Source organism: Aegilops tauschii, chromosome 3, assembly GCF_002575655.3.
Source record: "Aegilops tauschii subsp. strangulata cultivar AL8/78 chromosome 3, Aet v6.0, whole genome shotgun sequence".
NCBI lineage: Eukaryota > Viridiplantae > Streptophyta > Magnoliopsida > Poales > Poaceae > Aegilops > Aegilops tauschii.
Window position 1 is genome coordinate 237,320,331 of NC_053037.3, and position 16,817 is coordinate 237,337,147.

At 44.6% G+C, this 16,817-nt stretch overlaps 1 long non-coding RNA gene across 1 annotated transcript; it reads right to left on the minus strand.

Annotated features, from left to right (window-relative positions):
• Positions 1 to 628: 628 nt before the first annotated feature.
• LOC141042360 (uncharacterized) lies at positions 629 to 12,572 on the minus strand. Its single transcript, XR_012204804.1, has 3 exons — positions 12,036 to 12,572; positions 11,178 to 11,266; positions 629 to 978 (listed from the first exon to the last, which is right to left on the minus strand). It is a non-coding gene; the product is annotated as an uncharacterized lncRNA (long non-coding RNA).
• Positions 12,573 to 16,817: the final 4,245 nt, after the last annotated feature.

The following is a 16,817-nucleotide window of genomic DNA, read 5'->3' on the forward strand; positions in this document are numbered from 1 at the left end:
GAATCCTGCATATGTTGCAACTCAAAAGGAAGTTAGTACATCCAAATTTAGTGAAAAACACGTAAAGCGTGTGACACCCGGAGAAAGGCAAACATTGCTACGCCGCTGTAACAAAGAATTCTCGACAAGGCGGATGAAAACTGTTTCTGTATCATCAAAAGAAGAAGCATCTATGACAGAAACCGGCAACGATGGCACGGAACCTCTACAGCAACCAGAGGTCATGATTTATGGTAATACTCTAAATTTTATACAATACTTGCATTCAAAATAACATCTTTATGTACAAATAACCATCGTTGTGCGTAGACATCCCCTCGTCAATGTTTCCAAGCATCAAAGAAGCAGATGCCACAACAGAAACAACCTACAACGACAATCACAGCAAGGTGGCTTTGTGGCCAGACATCCCCTCTTCAATGTGTTCAACAATCAAAGAAGTAAATGCACGAATACAATCATTCTATAACGATGATCACGGTAAGGCTATCAATATCATATTTACTTTTATGCAATAGACAGATAATATATTCAAAAAATACTACACAGATAATGATGAAGTGATATGTGAGAAAGACAAAACCATCAAAGAAGTAGATGGACCAATACAATCAATCTACAACGATGATCACGGTAAGGTTATCAATTTCATATATGTTCTTATGCAATACAAAGAAATATAAACAATAAAAAATTACAACATAGGTAATGATGAAGTCATATTTGAAGAAGATACAAACGAGGATGAATACATGTTCTTTGGTGAAGGTATGCTCAATACAATCTTAATATTTTTGCATCATTATATTGCCCCTTCACTAATTTTTGTATGCTACAAATCAAATCAGAAGAGGATGAGGAAGTGGAAATTGAAATCAAGGAAGACGAGGAACTTCACAATCCTGATCCGTATGATTTTGTCTACAGCAACATACCAAAGAACACACACGTGTTCAAAACGGAAGAAAATTGCAGGTTCTGCAAAGCAACAAAATTCAAGTATGAATCTAAAAGGTTATGCTGCAAAAAAGGGCAGATAAGACTAGCCAATCCAGATACACCACCTGAACTCATGAGACTTTGGACAAGCAACGATTCTGAAGGAAGGCATTTTCGGAACAATATAAGATTTTTCAATGGACACTTCTCATTTACTACTCTATACTGTCACGTTGACAGAGATACAACTGACATTCGAACAACTGGTATTTACACCTTTCGAGCTCATGGTCAGATCTATCACAACATACACTCATTTGGTAATAGTCGCTCAGATCCAAAGCATCTAGAGCTATACTTCTACGATGATGATCCAAGCTTAGAGCATCGGTACCGCCACTACCGCGAGGCAATGTACGAGCAAGACAGGCAGGTGATTGGAATAATAACAGACATTCTACGCGATAACCCATACTCTCAACAGTTTAGGAGTTTGGGACAAGCCCAAAACCTTGAGGACTACAGACTCATCTTGAACCTTGACCAAAGATTGGACCAGCGAACATACAACGCACCAATCAATTCAGAGGTAGCTGCAGTGTGGATTGAAGGAAATGAAAGAAGAAATACTTATGACAGGAATGTAATACTACATGGGAACAACAACGAAATAGAGCACATTCGATCATATTACGGGTGCTATGATCCGTTGTCGTATCCTCTATTCTTTCCAAGAGCTGAACTGGGTTGGCATCGGAAAATCCCAAAGAAGGATACACAAGAGGAAGATGTTGGTGCTGAAAATATCAATAATGATGAGGATCCAGGTAATATTCAGAACTCAATTTTCATATATGCTTCACTACTACATATTCAACTAAGTTTCCATGATGCAATATTTGCACAGATTCAGTCAGTGGCCTGTGGGTAACCATGAGAGAATACTACTGCTATAAATTCCATACACGACCAAACATATTCAACCCAATATTGCATGGTGGACGGCTTTTCCAGCAGTTTGCTGTAGATACATACATCAAGATTGAAAGCTCCAGATTGGATTATATGTGGCATCATCAGAACAAAATAAGGGCAGATCTATACCAAGGCCTTCTAGACAACATTCAAGCAGGAGAACAGAATGGAGATGCAGTCGGAAAACGGAGAGTACTTACCTCATCGTTTATTGGAGGGCCACGAGATAAACTTCGCCGGTATCTAGATGCTATGGCTTTAGTTAGAAAATATGGGAAGCCAGATGTATTCCTCACAATGACCTGCAACCCCAACTGGGAAGAGATCACACGTGAACTACAGTTCAGACAAACACCACAAGATTGCCCAGACATTGTAGTTCGTGTCTTCAGGGCCAAGCTAGAAGAAATGAAGCAGCTATTTGAGAAGGCCATTCTTGGAAAGGTTCAGGCATATACATATGTCATAGAGTTCCAAAAGAGGGGACTAGCCCATGCTCACTTTTTGCTCATCATGACCGGGAAATACAAATACACATGTCCGGAACAGTATGACAGAATTATCTCCGCTGAGCTCCCTGACAAGCACAAGTACCCGGAGCTATACAAAATGGTAGTCAAACATATGATGCATGGTCCTTGCGGTGCATTGAATAAATTTTGTCCATGCACAAAGAATCGTCCGTCATAAAAGAATAATTTGTCAGCACTAGAGCTCTGTTGCTGACGAACGGCGCATCAGGGAGCAGACAGGAGAAGAAGGGGACAGATACTAAGTGGCAGGCCGAAAGTTGACTCAAATGTATGGGCCGTTGGCCCATCTCGTAGGGCAAGAGGACCCATGTAATAGAGTGCGTAAATACCCAGTAGCTGAGCCGGAGAAGGCAAGGAATTGTAATTGGATCTCGATCCCCTCTCAGACTCTCCCTTCTTCCTTCTTCCCCAAGCTGTACCTCTCTTCTCCCAATCCCCATTCCAATCTCTACGAAAGTACTATGTATCCTTGAATCCGTTCAATAGATCGTGAGCAGAGGGTTCTGTACATCACAGTTGGTATCAGATTTGGGTCGATCGGCGGCGGTCGGGTTGGGTTCTCTCGTAAAATTCCCGTCCGTTGGCTGGGTCTGCGGCGGCGGTGTGTGGCTGCAGTTCCGGTGCGGCACGGGCGGCGTCTTCAGTGGCGGCGGTGATTTATTCGGCGGCGGATCGAGCGTGGCTCACGGTTGCACACAACTCTTCTGTGTGTGTGAAATCCCGGTGAGGCTGCTTGATTGGCGCTGCAGGGCGGCGGCAAGGAGTCGGTTGCAGAGGAAGGGGTTAGCGGCTGCTGTAAAACTCCCTGGTACTCGCCGATTTCCGGCAGGCGGTGAAGCTGGCGACTACGGCGCCCCCCAAGCCGAACCAGCAGACGCGTCTTGTGGTGGACGCCATGGAGACGATTGAGGCACGGGTCGGAGAGCAGTTGCAGATGCTACAAAACGTGGGTGACAAGCTGAGTAAGCTCGATGATCTCTTTCGTCGATTGGATTCTTTGGATCAGCAGTTTGCAGCGCAAGCCGTGCAGATGCACATTGTACAGAACAACGTCAGTCTCACGATGAAGTCAATCGGAGAAATCAGACAGGAGCAGGCAGCGGCTGCTCGGGAAGTGGGTTCCAAACAATCCCCTCAGGGTTCGTTTGCAGGTGATGGAATCCTTGGTATGCCACCACAGCAGCAACGTCCACCAGTTACACCAGTTCCACCACCGGTGTTTGTACCTCAGCCTGTACATCACGAAGCAGAGCATTCTGGGGCAGAAGTTCAGTTGAAGAAACCGTGGATGCCCAAAATGGATTTTCCCCGTTTTGAGGGAGAGGATGTTCGTATCTGGCTAGATGGATGTGAGGCCTACTTCTCACTGTATGCTATCCCTGAAGAATTCAAGGTCACGTCAGCTACGCTGCACCTGTCTGGTGATGCAGCAAATTGGTTCCATGCATACAAGGCTCTGCATCAGTGGCCGTGCTGGAATGAGTTTAGGATGGCAGTTATGCAGGAGTTTGATGTGAATGTTCATCGCACAAAGATGAGAGCTCTGTTGTTACTTAAACAGACCGGATCAGTGGCTGAGTACAAACGGGAGTTCACCCAACTAGTGTATCAACTTTTGTTGTATGAACCGACAGTGAGTGACACATTTTTGGTGACGAGGTTCACTCTGGGCCTCAAGGAAGAACTCCGGGCTGCTGTTGATATGCAGCTACCCACTACTGTTAGTGAAGCAGCTTCATATGCATTGATCCAGGAAGAGATTGTACAACGTGCTCGCTCTAACAGAAGTTTTACTACCAGAACTGCCTTCTTCAAGCCGGACACACGCCCAAGCACTCCAACAGCTGGAGAGCTATGGAAAGCAAGGCAGTTGAAGGAGTATAGGCACTAATGGCCTGTGTTTCAGTTGCGGTGACAAATACGCACCTGGTCATACTTGTGTGAAACCACCCACTCCTACTGCAGTCATGGCCATGAATAGTGCAGCTGAAGCCATTTTGTCAGATGATATACTTGATGCAGTAGAAGAACAAGAAACTCAGGAAATCACTTGTCTGTCAATGCCTTGTCTGGAGCTGATCACCCTAGAACCATTCGCTTGCGAGCTCTTATTGGCAATCAAGTGGTACTTATTCTCCTGGACTCAGGTAGTACTCACAGTTTCATGGATTCAGCGTTGCTGCCCAGAATTCAAGTGACACCACAACAACTGTCCAAAGAAATCTCTGTAACAGTGGCCAATGGAGAGAAACTGTTGTGTAATTCTGAAGTGCCCCAGCTCAACTGGTGGATCCAGGGACACACATTTGAGTATGATTTTAAAGTTCTTGATTTGGGAGGTTATGATCTCATTTTGGACATGGACTGGTTGGAAGCTCAAGGGGAAATGACATGTCACTGGAGAAACAAATGGATCCAGTTCAGTCACAAGGATAGTCTGGTTAAGCTGCAAGGAATTCTTCCACAGTCTACAGAGGACATCAAGGAGGTCACTCTAGAACAAACTATGAAATGGCACAAAGGCAATGATATTTGGGCAGTGGCACTGACACAACCAGTATGGGACAAAAAGCCTGACCCTGTTCCTGATCCAGTACAACCCTTGTTACAGGAGTTCGCAGATGTCTTCAGAGAACCTACGGAGCTACCACCCTCTCGAACTTTGAACCATGCAATACACTTGTTACCAGGGGCCGTTCCTGTCAACTCCAAACCTTACAGATACTCACCACTGCAAAAAGATGAGATTGAAAGGCAAGTTGCAGAAATGCTTAAAGCTGGTACTATCACTCCCAGTCTCAGCTCTTTTGCTTCTCCTGTCCTATTGGTAAAAAAGAAAGATGGATCTTGGAGATTTTGTGTAGATTATAGGAAGCTAAATTCCATCACTGTGAAGAGCAAGTTCCCAATGCCAGTGGTAGATGAGCTTTTGGATGAGCTTAGTGGCACTAAGTGGTTCTCCAAGTTAGATCTCAGGTCAGGATATCATCAAATCAGAATGTTACCGGAGGATGAACACAAAACAGCTTTCAAAACTCACAGTGGACAGTATCAATTTAGGGTGATGCCCTTTGGTCTTACTAATGCCCCCTCCACTTTTCAATGCATCATGAATTGAATTTTTGCTGCTTACAACAGAAAATTTGTTCTTGTCTTCATGGATCATATCTTAATCTCTAGTGAGACCCTGGAAGAACATTTGGAACATCTCAGAATAGTGTTTCAAACCTTAAGAGAGCATCAGTTCTTTGCTAAGAGTACCAAATGCACTTTTGCACAGCAACAATTGGAATATCTAGGACACATCATTTCTGACAAAGGGGTTCAGACAGATCCTGAGAAAACTTTGGCTATGGCCAGGTGGCCTACTCCTCAGAACGTGACTGAATTAAGAGGGTTTTTGGGGCTCACGGGATATTACAGGAAGTTTGTGCAAGGATATGGTATAATTGCTAAACCACTCACTCAACTACTGAAGAAACAAGCATTTGCTTGGTCCTCATAGGCCCAGGAAGCCTTTGAGAAACTCAAGGCAGCGATGATGACTACTCTTGTATTAGTGTTGCCTGACTTTGACCAGCCGTTCTGCATTGAAACAGATGCATGTGCTACAGGAATTGGTGCTGTGCTCACTCAAGGAGGACACCCTGTTGCCTTTTATAGCAAAGCTTTGGGCATCAAAAATCAATCTCTGTCCATCTACGAAAAGGAGTTTTTGGCAATTATGATGGCTGTAGAAAAATGAAGAGCATATCTACAGCGAGGGCCTTTTATTATCAAAACGGATCATCAAAGTCTATGTCAGTTGGAAGACCAAGTCCTTACAACTGATGTTCAGAAAAAAGCCATGACCAAGTTAGTGGGGCTGCAATTTCAGTTTCAATACAAAAAAGGCAGTGAGAACTTAGCAGCTGATGCCTTATCCAGAGTAGGGCACTTACTGGCAGTGACCACTACTTCCACCAGTAGACCTGTGTGGTTACAGGAAGTACTTAATTCATATGAGGTGGACCCAGATGCTCAAACACTGCTTCAGAAACTAGCTATTTCTGCTGCTGATACATCAGAGTACTCTCTGGAGAAAGGTGTGATCAAGCATCAAGGCAGAATATGGATTGGAGCAAATCAAGCATTGAGAACAAAACTCATTTCTGCCTTTCATGCAAGTGCTGTGGGGGGACACTCTGGCATCCAGGCTACATATCAAAGAGTTAGGAAACTGTTTGTGTGGACTGGGCTGAAACAAGATATCATTGATTTTGTTCATCAATGTGCTGTGTGTCAACAAGCAAAGCATGAACATGTGAAATCTCCCGGATTACTTCAACCACTTCCTGTACCTGACGGACCTTGGCAGGAGATCACCATGGACTTCATCGAAGCTCTACCAAAATCTGAGGGCTATACAGTGATCTTAGTGGTGGTTGATAGACTGACCAAGTATGCTCACTTTATCCCCTTGAAACATCCTTTCTCTGCTCCAGTGGTAGCGAAAGCATTCCTACATACTGTGGTCAAATTGCATGGACCACCCCATACTATAGTTTCAGATAGGGACAAGATCTTTACCAGTCACTTTTGGAAGGTTTTGTTCAAGCTTTGGGATACTAAATTGCTCATGAGTACTGCCTATCATCCTCAAACAGATGGGCAGAGTGAAAGAGTGAATCAGTGTTTGGAGATGTTTCTCAGATGTGCAGTACATGATACTCCAACAAAATGGCATTCCTGGTTACCCTTAGCAGAATTCTGGTACAATACTAATTTTCATTCTGCTTTGGAGTGCTCCCCTTTCAAAGCTCTCTATGGATATGAACCTACTTATGGGGTGTTTCCCTCTTTGCTTACCTCTGAGAATGTTGAAGTGGAACAGTGGCTTAAGGAACACCAGGCACATACATCTCTGCTGAAGGCGCACTTACTTAAAGCCCAGACGAAGATGAAACACTATGCAGATCAGAACAGATCACCCAGGATGTTTTCGGTGGGAGACTCGGTGTATTTGAAGCTCCAGCCATATGCTCAACACACTGTAGTCAACCGACCATGTGCAAAATTAGCATATAAGTTCTATGGGCCTTTTGAAGTTTTGGAACAGATCGGACCGGCTGCTTACAAACTTCAGCTACCTGCAGCAGCCCAGATCCACCCCGTGTTTCACGTCTCTCAACTCAAAGAATTTGTGCCAGATCATACACCAGTCTTCTCCACTGTGCCTGCCCCAGTTGATTTTTCCAGTATGGACGTGCAGCCAGGTATGATCTTGGACAGGAAATTAGTCAAAAAAGGTGACAGTGCATTGTTGCAGGTTTTGGTACAGTGGACAGGACTTCCAGCCGAGGCAGCCACCTGGGAGGATTACGATACAATCAAGCTTCGCTACCCTACTGCTCCAGCCTGGGGTCAGGCTGAATCTCAAGAGGGCGGCACTGTCAGCACTAGAGCTCTGTTGCTGACGAACGGCGCATCAGGGAGCAGACAGGAGAAGAAGGGGACAGATACTAAGTGGCAGGCCGAAAGTTGACTCAAATGTATGGGCCGTTGGCCCATCTCGTAGGGCAAGAGGACCCATGTAATAGAGTGCGTAAATACCCAGTAGCTGAGCCGGAGAAGACAAGGAATTGTAATTGGATCTCGATCCCCTCTCAGACTCTCCCTTCTTCCTTCTTCCCCAAGCTGTACCTCTCTTCTCCCAATCCCCATTCCAATCTCTACGAAAGTACTATGTATCCTTGAATCCGTTCAATAGATCGTGAGCAGAGGGTTCTGTACATCACATAATTATCCAAGGCCATTTAACGAAACTACGATTCAAGGCAAGGACTCCTACCCACTTTATAGGAGACGCAATGACGGTCGGACTGAAATGGCCCGCAATTGCCAACTAAATAATAGGTGGGTTGTTCCTTACAACCCCTATCTGTTAAGGATGTTCAACTGCCACATAAATGTTGAGATATGCTCAAGCATTAAAGCCGTTAAGTACCTCTTCAAGTACATCTACAAGGGTCATGACCGAGTATCTGTGTCAGTAACTGACAAAGTGGACGAAGTCGAAATCGATGAGATTAAACAGTACAAAGACGCACGGTGGGTGACGCCTCCAAAAGCACTGTGGAGAATATATGGCTTTGAACTAAGCAAAATGCACCCACCTGTCTTGCAACTGCAGCTACATCTCCCAAATATGCACATGGTTTCATATCATGGTATGGAAAAAATAAAGAATGTTATCAACCGTGATGGCACAGAAAGATCAATGTTGACAGCGTACTTTGAAGCAAACAACTTATATGAGAAAGCACGAGGCATACTATACAGAGACTTTCCAGAATATTATACTTGGCAAAGACGAGGGAAGTCTTGGCAAGAGAGGAAGCGAGCCGCTGTGTTCCAGGTTGGCAGGATCGTCTCAGCACACCCGGCTGAAGGAGAACGATACTATCTTCGAGTTCTCCTAAACCACGTGACAGGCGCCACCAGCTACGAAGACCTACGAACAGTCGATGGACAAGTAATGCCAACCTTCCGTGAAGCTGCAGAAAAACGGGGGCTCATTGAGGCAGACAACACACTAGATGATTGCATGACAGAAGCAGAGTTGTTTCGGATGCCATCATCGCTCAGAAGGTTATTCACGACAATCTTGGTTTTTTGCGAGCCAAGCGACGTCCGTAACCTCTGGAACAATCACCTAGAGGCAATGTCAGAAGACTACAGCAGAAACTGCAAATGCAAGCACACGGTCGAACAGATGGTTCTGAAAAATATCAGAGACATGTTGCACTCAATGGGGAAAGACATAGAATCGTTTCCTCTTCCAGATATCGACAAACAGCATGAGACGACAGACGACATACCTATGGTGATCATCGAGGAGACCTCCATCGAGGTGGACCCTGAGGACGTATCGTCGCATAAAAACCTCAACAACGAGCAGAGGAAGGCCTACGATGAAATCCTAGCCACGGTTGACCGCCAAAGAGGAGGTATATTATTTGTCGATGGGCCGGGAGGCACAGGAAAAACTTTTCTTTACATGGCGCTTTTGGCCACAGTGCGCGGACAAGGCAAGATTGCTGTGGCGACGGCCACTTCCGGTGTTGCTGCTTCCATAATGCCTGGAGGGAGAACCGCACACTCGAGGTTTAAGATTCCACTAAAAATAGACAATGGAGCTATTTGTAGCTTCACAAAACAAAGTGGGACAGCAAAGCTACTCCAAAGCATCACTAATAATCTGGGATGAAGCATCTATGACTAAGAGGCAGACAGTGGAGGCGCTAGACAAAAGCATGCGGGACATAACGGACAGACCAGATCTTCCATTTGGTGGAAAAACTATTGTATTTGGGGGAGATTTTAGACAAGTGCTACCTGTTGTCTGAAAGTGAACCAGAGCCCCAATAGTAGATGCATCACTGCGCAGGTCAGACCTCTGGAATTGCATGCGTCAATTGAAGCTTGTACGCAACATGAGGGCTCAAAACGACCCGTGGTTCGCAGAATACCTACTGCGCATTGGGAACGGAACCGAGGAGACAAATGATGATGGTGAAATACTACTACCTACAAGCATATGTGTGCCAAATAAGATGGATGATAATGGCCTCGATAGACTCATCGACAATATCTACCAAACGGGCAATGCTTCACTAAAAGATCGAAAGTACATCACATCAAGAGCAATTTTATCCACAAGGAACGATTGCGTAGACAAAATCAACCTAAAAATGATTGATCGCTTCCAGGGGGAGGAGATGGTGTACCACAGCTTTGATTCTGTAGAAGACGACCCACATAACTACTATCCACCAGAATTCCTAAACACCCTAACCCCAAATGGACTGCCTCCGCATATGTTGAAGCTCAAAATTAATTGTCCAATCATACTACTCAGGAACATCGACCCTGCTAATGGACTCTACAATGGCACGAGGTTGGTCGTACGTGGTTTTCAAAAAAATACAATTGATGCAGAGATTGTGGTGGGACAGCACTCTGGAATTCGAGTTTTCCTACCTCGGATACCATTATGCCCCTCTGACGATGACATGTTCCCCTTCAATTTCAAAGTTCCCAGTCAGGCTCAGTTTTGCAATGACAATAAACAAATCACAAGGTCAGACGATACCAAATGTTGGGGTCTATCTGCCTGAACCGGTTTTCTCACATGGTCAACTATATGTCGCGCTTTCTAGAGCAACCGCGACATCAAACATAAAGGTACTAACAGGTACACATGATGAGAATAAACAGAAGAATAAAAAGACAAGTACAAGCGACACATACCCAAAGGGTGGGAAGAAAAAGAAGAATAAGAAGACCAATACAAGCGGGACGTATACGAAAAATATTGTCTACACCGAAGTCCTAACCAAATAGGTACTGCAACCTTTCAATTTCTTGTTCAAATTTTCAGTTTCTATTTATATTTCACATTGCATTGCTTATTTTCTAACCTTAAATTTATTGCTTGGATTCTACAGAAACATTATAGCCAAGTGACAACTTCGCAGTTAGAATTCAGAACTTTATTGTCTTGAAGGACACTACCTCATTTATGTATATACAAATCAGTCATGATATAATTACTAAACCACTAAATCATTCATGGAATTTTTTATTATGTGTCCACTAACTCATTCATGGATTTTCTATAGAAATAATTCTATGTGTATATGCAAATTTAGCACCAAACTGTGTAACTAAGGGCAAAAGGAGACTTACAAGTCAAAATAAAAACATATTTCTCTCCTTGGAAATGTTGCTGCTGCGCTAATTTTTCGTAACATCACATTCTCTACCTCCCCTGGAACCTGAAATATATCTGTCCAATTTTGTAAAAGTACATATAATTTCATAGCTAAAGATAAACAACCAAACAAACCAGAAAACTATATATATGCACATTTTAGAAAGGATCTAATAGAAAGGGCAGATGAATATAATCCGGTGGATATACTATATAAAATGGAATAACTAGATGGAAGTATACCTAATTTTAATAGTCTCAAAAAGACCCGTGGCCTTCACTGCTGTAGCAATACAGACAGCAGCACCAACACCAATCACAGGTGGATCAACTCCAACTGCAGCTGCTAGGGATCTTGGTGCACAGGTTGAACGCGGCGGCAAGGGAACCAGACGACAAGGGCATGTAATTCTGAACTAGGCAACAAGTAACCAGAATAAAAGCTACATCTACAACTATGAAGAAACAGGAGACACCCAGCCGGGAACAGTGACAAGTTTCGTCCTCTCATATTACAGTTCATCTCTACACTCTGCATTTTATTCGGAAAAGCATACAAAGAAAGGCAATCCTCAAATGTAGTTTAATCATGCAACAACTAACTGTACTTCCCAAAAGTTAAATAACTGAACCTTCTAACCAGTTCCTTGCACTCTGCTCTGCAAATCTATGGTTCAGTTAGTCCTAAACTTTGCATCTAATAAAATGTTAATGGACGAGGGTGTGTTATTGCCCAGATTAACTTCAGTAATCTTTTGTGTAGATTGGTACTAAGTTCGTTGCTGCAGTGCAGTACATGGAAAGAGCGGACAGGGGCGAGAGTGGGGGTGGACCTCCATGGCACCAGCAGCAGTACGTTGGAGGCGCTCGGAGCAGTGGAGCCATCTCCTCGCCCCTCGCAGGGCCTCGTCGGCGGCGAGCAGGACCACGCCGAGGAACAATCTGCATCCAACTCCTCCTCTACCGGCCAGGAGCCCGCTGCATCCGCGCGAGGAAGCGCTGTAGGCGTCGGACAGGAGCCACCGGGGGCGCCAAAGCCGCGCCGTCGACGGTGGCGCAGGCGCGGGCGGAGCTGAAATAAGAGGGAGCCGCGCAAGGTCCCGTTGATAAGCCGGCGCAGGTGGAGGGCACGACGGTACAGCCACATCCTTCGTGCCCTCGTCCTCGGAGAACGATGAGAAGACGGGAGGCGGCGGCAGCGCCGCTTGGCCAGCACCAGGAGAGAAAATGGGGAACGGGAAGAGATATCGAGTTCGTGCGTCTCCTTTTCTTTTTTGAGGAGTAACGTCTCTTTTGTTCTTTTTTTTGAGAAATTCTCTTTTGTTGTTTAGTAGCAGACATATTATGTTTTTTCAGGGGTAGCAGACATATTTTCTTTTGCTTGGGCCAAGCCCAAAAACAATGCAAAAATAAATACAATTGAAATATACTTTTCCAAGAAAATTGATCGTCAACAAAAAAATGATTAATTTTTTGAATATGTTCTGAAAAATAAAAAAAACTTTTCAGAATGTGTTTTACTAAAAAATCAACTAAAAGACTGTTCATGCAAAACTATTATTTCATCGGATGATAGTGCGGAGATGAATTAGGTCGTGACGAACGTCGTCAGGGTGGCTTCTTCATGTCCAAAATTTATGGTCCAAACTGTTATGCTAAAAAAATACAGTTGAAATATACTTTTCCAAGAAAATTGATCGTCATAAAAAAATGATCCAATTTTTGAATATGTTCTAAAAATTACAAAAAAAAAACTTTTCGGAATGTGTGTTACCTAAAAAATGAACTAAAAGACTATTCATGCAAAACTATTATTTCATCGAATGATAGTGTGGAGGTCAATTAGGTCCTGACGAACGTCGTCAGGGTGGCTTCTTCACATCCCAAATTTATGGTCCAAACTGTTATGCTCAGTGTAACCTTATTTCTGATGATAGCCAAAATTAGATATAAAAAGGGTTGCGTAATACCATGTGAGCATGTATAAAAAAATTCGTCCGTTGCAATGCACGGGCATTTGTACTAGTAATTAAACAAAACAAAGAGTACTACTACGGCTGGTGCTCGTCGATCTTCGCCACCGCCTCCATGTCCAGTTTGCGCCCGACGGTCTCCTGGGGAAGGGGCTCCATGGCATCCATCGCACCATACTCGGCAAGCATTTCGCCATCCGCGTCCGCCATACCTTTGGAATAGGGAATAGGCCACCACGAGCAGGGCGTGGGCGGCCGCGATCTGGGCTTTGGCGGGCTCCGTCGTGGCAAGGTATGCCGCGCAGGAACGGATGGCTGCTCGAACTTTCTCGGCGATTGCCACCTCTTCAGCCATGGGTTGCCGACCGTTGTCGGAGAAGCTTCCTTCGATTTGTGTGGTGAGCGCCACGAGCTGGGTGTGGACGGCCTCGACATGTTGGCGGGCGGCCTCCATCAGGGCTAAGGCCGCCGCTGGAGAACGGACAGCAGCTGTGACGCTCTCATCAGTTGTTATCCCCGAGGCAGATGTTGTTGCCACCGCCTGAGAAGCAACAGCGGCCGTTTCGGCTGCTTTGGCCGTCCGGACGCACATTGCGGTCGCCCTCACGAAGTTTGTTAGCACTCGCTTGGCGGCTGCGGCCGCGCTCTCGCCGGAGTGGGCCGCCGAAGTTGCCCTCACGACGCGGGTCCACGTCCCCATCTTTCATCGGGGACGATTGAACAGTGAAATGATATTTGGGGAGTGAGCTAGTGTGCTTGAGACGCCGGCTGTGGACTGTAGCCGACGCACCTTCTCGCGTAAGCCATAGGCATACTATACACCGACGGTGCTCCAGGTGTAACATCCCAAATTTTCAATTTGGAATGTTATACACTACATCATCATTGCATATCATATTTTATTGCATTTTTGTTTGATCCTAGAAATTCTACGCAACTCAAGGACCCGCGGAGAGAGTTGGGGATTTCATTATTTTCATATTCGAGATTTTCTCGAATTTTGAAAAGAGGATCGTTTGATTTTAATTATTTTTCTCTTTGAATATTTCTTTTATAAAAATAAAAGAGCGAGGATAAAATGACTTCCTCAAAATAAAGAAATATCGGAGATTTAATATTAAAATCAAATAAGATTCTTATTCGGAGTTTTGTCGCTATTTTATTTGAATTAGGAAAATATGTGTTTTTTAAAAATGCATTTTAGGCCCAAATAAATGTTCACCTTGTCCGACCTATTTTTAGATGACGGAGAAAAATTATTTCGGGATTTGTGGAGTCCGTTTAGTATTTCTTTTATTCGTTTTTCCGAGCGGAATTATTTTTTAAAAAAAGTTACCGACCTACCGGGCCGTGTCCGCCTGGGACACCGACTCAGCCGGCCCTTTAAGAGGTGAGGGGCCCGAGTCGCCAAACCCTAGCCCAGCCCCGCACCCTGCCGCCACCGCCAACCCCGCCGCCGCCGCCGGACGCCGCCAGCCCCGCCGCCTGCGCCGCGCCCCGCGCCACCTGCTGCTGCCGCGCCGCCCCGCCGCCGCACCGCCGTGCCGCCACCCGCCGCCGCCCGCGCCGCCGCCGTCTCGCCGGATCCGCCGGAGGTAGCCGCCGCCGCCTCGGTTTTCGTTAGAAAACCATCATTTTTTCAGAACCCGCGGTTTATTTTTTTAGATTGGTTTATTTTTTCGGTTTAGTTATTTAGCGGACGTTCGTCCATACGTTCGTCCGTACGTTCGTTTTAACGAACGGTTTTCACCGTTTAGCCGCAGACAGCGAACGTTCGTTCGTTAGCCTGTTCGCCAGTTTTTCTTTTTCTCGGATTTTCCGCGATTATTTTCGATCGCGATTTCTGATCCGATTTTCGTTTTAGTTTATCTTTTCGCTCGTTTATTGAAATCAGGCGATTCAAGCGCCTAGAGTTTCGCCTCGAAGCCCTCTTTTTGTTTAACCAACTTAAACAAGTTTTTGCTACTGTAAAATTGGACTTTAGTCCAGATTAGTAAACGAAGCTTGTTTCTTTCGTCGTTTGAGTTTTGTTGCTTCATTTGATTTGATTCTTTTTTGCAAACCGGAGTTCTTAAGTTGAACTTTCTGGTTAGATCTCTTATTTGAGTTTTACCCGTGCCCTTGTTTGATTGCTTATTGTATGCTTGTTTGTTTGCGATAGAGTACCCGGAGTGCGAAGCGTGCTACTACGAGTCTCTAGGTTTCGCCGATCATCAGCAAGGCAAGTAACACTTTGATCATACCTCTTTCATACCCAGTTTTATTGCATTAGATCAATCCTCAAACATTGCATGATTAGGATCTAATTAAATTGTGGGTTTTGGGAAGTAGATGAGGTAGTACCTATTCACCTGTTTATTATCAAACCTTTGGGAGTTACTTCTACGTTGCTTATACTGCTATGTTATGCTCGTAGACGTGGATTGGGTTTGAGTGTATTCATGACAGATGTGAGTATTGTTAATTAATGGTTTACTTAAGGTGGCAACTTAAATACACATCTGGGTGGATTGAGGCACCTGGGGAATTCCAGTGATTGCCTGTTTTTTTGGAAATCCCGGGGTACCGTGTGATTCTCCTATGGACTGCCACCCAGGCTCAAAGGGATCATGAGATTATTCATGCTAGAAACTTCCGTGTGCAGCCACAAGCCATTATGGGCTCTGGCATAGTTGATTAAGTCGTGTGAACTCTTACAATGGTAGACTAGCAGATGTAGGGGATGTAGGTGGTACTGTCTACCCATCATAAGGTGCTAACGCTTCTGAAAGACTGTGTCTCAGTCATCCGTTTCTCAAACACCATGTAGTGCGAGAAATCCAACGGAGGAGATCGAGTCTCGTGGGAAAAAGTGCGCAAATCTCTGCAGAGTGTACAAACTAATCATGGTTAGCCATGTCCCCGGTTATGGACATCTTGAGTATCTGGTTCTTGGATTATCATGTGAATCTCATCACTTTTAATTATAAAATTTGATTGGGATGTTAATTACCTTTAATTGGGATTGAGAGGGGGTTTACCTTCTCAATGTTTTCAACAAACCTTGTAGTTAAATAAAATATATTCCTTTGTTGTAGGGAAAAATTGGCTTTTCGCAAAACATATTAACCATACAGCCTCCACCAGCCATATATGCATGTAGTGATAGCTTTATCCTGTTTATTACTCTCTTGTGTTACATTGCCAGCATATTCCATGTGCTGACCCATTTTCGGGCTGCAATGTATCATGTTGCAGACTTTTCAGAATACGAGTAAGGAGCCTTAGGTCGTGGTCTTTCACTCAGTGATGCCGTTGGAGTTGATGGACTCACTTTATCTTCCAAGCCTTCCGCTGTTATCGTATTAGATGGCCTTAAGCCATATTTATTGTAATAAGTTCTCTTTTGAGACATTCGATGTAATAAGTGTGTGATTGCTACTCTCTTATAAATCCTTCAAGTACTGTGTGTGTCAGCATTACCGATCCAGGGATGATACTTATGCACAGAGATCAGACTGTTTGAGGTCTGGTCGCTACACCAGGATATTTTGTACTGCATCTCACACGGTTGCTGATAATAAATTGTGTGCGATCTACTTGATTTTTCATCTTGATTTGAGTTACATAATGGGGTCACAGCGGCAATGGACGGTGTTTGAA